Source organism: Canis lupus, chromosome 7 (assembly GCF_011100685.1).
Source record: "Canis lupus familiaris isolate Mischka breed German Shepherd chromosome 7, alternate assembly UU_Cfam_GSD_1.0, whole genome shotgun sequence".
In the NCBI taxonomy this organism is placed as follows: Eukaryota; Metazoa; Chordata; class Mammalia; order Carnivora; family Canidae; genus Canis; species Canis lupus.
In genome coordinates, this window is record NC_049228.1 from 12,620,384 (window position 1) to 12,625,379 (window position 4,996).

Sequence of the window (4,996 nt, forward strand, 5' to 3'; positions counted from 1 at the left end):
AGTTAATCATTGCCTCATTTTCAAATTTTTCTTTGCACCTATTGCTGAATATTTTTATAATCTTCCACAAATTCCCAATGCAATTTTCCATGTTTCAAGAGAATCAGGTCATTAATCAGATTCTTGTTTTCCCTTGAAGATGTCCCTGTTGTAGACATTCAACTTTCTGCTTCAGTCTGCTTCATAGTTTGTATCCTGGGATTTATCTTTGAGTGTCTTTGTTGGATTCCCTGATTCCTATATCTTGTGTCTTTTCCTTTCTTGATCCTTTTCCTCCACTTATTTCAGCAAAGCCCCATCCTTCAGTGGTTTTTGAGAAATGTGCATGGGAAATAAATTTATGAGATGTTGCATGTGTCAACATGTATGTACCCTACCTTCATATCTAATTTATAATGATTTGGGGAAGAATTTAGAATTTAAAATAATTGTCCCTCAAATATTTGAAGAATTTATTTCATTGCTTTCTTCAAATATTGTCAACAACTGGTCATTCTTTGTCTGATTTTTTATATGTGATTTATTTTTTCCTCTCCGGAAGCTTTTATGATTTCATTATTTCACATTTCAAAACGATGTGCTAAGCTTAGCGTTGGGCCTGTTTTTATTCAATGAGCTAAAGAGTGGGTGGATCTTTTAAATCTGGAGGCTTCTGTATTGAGTTAAATGAAAATTTCTGGTAGTCTTTCTTTGACAATCCCTCCCCACTCTTTTATTGTTTTCTCTCTGGAATTTCCATTAGCAGAGTTTTAGACCTCTTGAATTCATCTTCTAATTACCCTATCCCTTCTGCTTTTGTACAGCATTTAGTCCTCTTTTTTTTTTTTTTTTTTTTTCATTTAGTCCTCTTAATTCATTCTATGAGATCCCTTGGTTTTATCTTCAAGCTATTCCACTGAGTTATTTATTTTAGCTGTTGTATTTTTAATTTCCAAGAATGTTCCTTTCTTTTGTGATTGTTCTTTTTCAATCTCTAACTTATTCTGGGTTGGGGAAAGGAAATGGTCCAACTGTTCCTTAGACAATCTTCAACCACTTTCTGAATTTTCACCGCAACACTTCACCACTGCCTTGTGTTGTACATGATGCTTATGAATCCTGAGCCTTTCCCAGGCTCTCTGTGGGTGAAGAGCATTGTTTATCATTAGGGTTACAAGTCTATGGGCACTCATATTTCACCCTCTTCCACCCTCAGCTATTTGCCTCTCCTCTCCATTTACTTTTGGTTTTCATTTATTGTGGTTTAGCTGTCTCCTGGTTTTACCAAAGATGAAGTTTGTGTTTTGATTCTTACTACTTTATGCTATTTTCAGATAATTTCTCAGAGAAGGAGGGGATGGAAATATTTATTTTGCCATCATAAAACCAAAAATCCTTGGAATATATCTTAAAGGATAATACAGTTTTTCACCCAACAAATATCAGACTGAGGAAACTGCCCGTGACTCTGTTTGCTTGTTGAGTCTAACACAGAACTATAACTCTCTCTTTATATTTACTTATGTGTAGCTTGATATTTACTTATGTAACAAGGGAAAATTGTAACATCACAGGTTGCCTTAACTTGAGGGATGAAAGTGAAGCTTTATTAAATCAAGATATCTGCTTATCTGAATCTACCCATTTCGGCAAAATTGGATAAGCCTTGCTCTCATTCTGTACCTAAGCTTAGGCTTTTGACCAGGTATTTTCCATAGCAAGAGACTAATAATTTGACCCTGGACAAGTGACACTGACAACTTCTTTGTTTACTCACAACTGTCTTGTGTTAATTGCAATTTAAGGTTTTTCTTTCTTTGCCTTTCTTTCTTTCTTTCTTTCTTTCTTTCTTTCTTTCTTTCTTTCTTTCTTTCTTTCCTTTTCTTTCTTCTTTCTTTCTTTCTTTCTTTCTTTCTTTCTTTCTTCTTTCTTTCTTCTTCTTTCTTTTTCTTTCATACAGGCACACCACTCATCACCACTTAGAAGAGCTTGTCTATGTGGGAAACCATGTCTCCATAGGTCATATCACAGATGTTATGCAGTACCAGGTAGTGGGATGCTATAATTCTTTCCCAATGTGATGCATATTTGAAAATCTATAGCTTCATTTAACTTTGAACTCCTTTAATGCTTGGCAAATTCCCCACCTTATAGTGGGTTTGTATCCCAAAGATTAAAGTCATATACTGGTCTTTCCATTTTCCCTTGTGGACAAAGCACAAGTATGAGAACTAGCCTCCATCAGTGAAACTCATTATGAAATATTTTAATTCAGATACTAATAGCATCCATAAGGAAGTATTGGGGCCTATAGCTTGGTGAGAGAGGAAACAGGGGCAGTCATTTCCCAGGAGCAGCAGAATGGACATCCAGCATCATTGGTGTAAATTGTGGGGTCTCTGCCCAGTGGTGTCTGACTGTGGCAGATTTATGACATAATGGGGACATCATGGCAGGAAGCATAGCCTTTATTTATTTTTTTTAAGGAAGCATAGCCTTTAAACTCAGTTTTCTGACTTGCCTGGGATACTTTAGAATTTTTTTTAATTTGCTTTTTTGATAAACTAGCCATAATGAGTTCTATTGGTGCATCTTCCAGATTTGCTCATGAGAGAGAGAGTGTGTGTGACACCCTCTCTCACCCATGCTGTTTCTTTTGTCCCTGATATCTAGTTTGAGCCTGGATTTTGTTCATCTTGTTACTTTCCCAGCTTGGCATTGGCTCTATATCATGTGAGGAAGTTCTTTTGGTTGATGTTGAAGTTCTGGTGCCAAGAAGCCAAAAATGTCTTTTCAGAAACCATTTTTTTTAAAAGATTTATTTATTTATTTGAGAGAGAAAAAAGAGACAGAGTGTGTGTGAGAGCAGGAGGATGGATAGAGGGAGAGAGAGAATCTCTAGCAGACTACTTGCTGAGCATGGAGCCTGCCACAGGGCTTGACCCCAACACCCTGAGATTAGAACCCGAGCCAAAATCAAGAGTTGGACACTTAACCAACAGAGCCACCCAGGTGCCCCATTCAGAAACTATTTCTAAGTAGTCTTAAGCAGGGCACATGAAGTGTGGATCAGACTGGGTTAGATTTTGGACCTTGTAGGGGGTAGGGATGAGAAAGGAGTGGAGGGGTGGATGAGCTGCAGGTGACTTATGTTCTCCCCAACTGTGCAGCATTATCTGTAAGACCTGGTGACTGTGCTATTCCTTATATTAGAATTCTTCAATAAAATGCAGTGGGATCCAAGACTGAGTAAGGTAATGCTTTGCCATGAATTCTTATGAGAAAACTTATTTTAACATATATTTTCAGTTCCTTTTTGTTCAGACACATCCTTTATGTTTTCTGAAGAGTGACAAAATACTGACTAATGAACAGTTTCTTGCTGCTTCATAAATGCAGTTCAGGAGGTGAAGGTGGTCCTCTAGTCTCAAAATAGATGGCTAGTCTGAAGGAATTGCAATCTTCTGCTTGTGCCCTGAGGAGATACAAACTACTTGAATATTTTAGTCCAGCCAGTGGCTCAACTCTGACAGCAAAACATTGTCTCTGCTGTGGAAATGGAGCCATTGCCTGTGATTCCCACCTTTTGCTCTGCAGTTCTGAACCTTGGGGAAAGTCCCTCATGTATTTTGCTCCTTGCAACTCCTTGGGGGTAGCCAGTCAGAACTGATTATAAGGGGTATGTATTTTCTTCAGTTTTGTAAAACCCACAGTGAAAGTATTTGAACACAGCAACTCAGGAATGCAGTGAACATTACAGATGACTCTTTGGATCCCATTTATGGCTTATTTTAAAACCAGTGGTCACTAAAATTTTCTGATCGCTTCTTAAACATGTTTCTTCAATATGTGTATAGTATTAATATGTAAACTATATACATAATTTTTACAATGCAATTTAAATATTCATAAATATTTAATATATATTATTTAATATATATTATTTATATAATGTATACAAAAAGAGTAAAAGATTACATTAAAATTAATGTAAATAGGAACTTTAGTGTTTTTAGTGTTTTCTTCTTCCACCCTGATGGATTGTCTTGTGTGTCACTTAGGACCTATGCATCCAGGTTTGGGGATGACTATGCTTGTCTATGTGTGGACGGGGAAAAGAGGAAATGAAAGGTCTGAGCATTCTTTGAGGCAGCACCCTACTTTCAAAAAGATGACTGGTTTGGCTATGCTTCATTCAACAAAGATATGCTTTCTGACCCTGTACTTGCCATACTATACATGTCTTTCCTGGGTTCCTCCTCTTACAGGGGAAGCAGAGTAGCTGAATGGAAAGAGAATTGGTGAGGCTTTGGACTGCTGAAATTACAGCTTTACCATTAATTAACCTGGAGACTTTGTGCAAGTAACCTGATCTATTTTAGCCTTGGTTTTCTGTGATGAAGAGGGCTCAAGCCAGAAGGAGCTGGGATGTGGATGAAACACATTCTTTTCCTGAAAGTGTAAAGTACTGTCAGATCTATGATGAGAAGCTGGTGCCTAAAGAGAGATCAAGGTATTCCTTGATTGGGAGGGAGGGAGTGTTGGAACTAGAAGACCCCACAGATTTGGAGATTTCTATAAGTGGTGCTCCTGTGTAATCATTATATCAATGCCAGAATATAATCTACAACATTTCTGACACAGGGTCATCTAGCTTCCAGCTCTTGCAATTGAAAACTCATTTGTTTTTGAAAGTAGAACATTCATTCAGTTAAGAAAGATTTGAACTGGGACTACATACTTAATGCTTGAAAACCATGAAATAATACACAAATGTAGCATAAAATAATTTATACTTATAGGTGTACATTACAGCCCTTTAAAACATTTGATGAGGGATCCCTGGATGGCGCAGCAGTTTGGCGCTTGCCTTTGGCCCAGGGCGCGATCCTGGAGACCCGGGATCGAATCCCACATCGGGCTCCCGGTGCATGAAGCCTACTTCTCCCTCTGCCTGTGCCTCTGCCTCTCCTCTCTCTCTCTCTCTCTCTCTGTGACTATCATAAATAAATAAAAA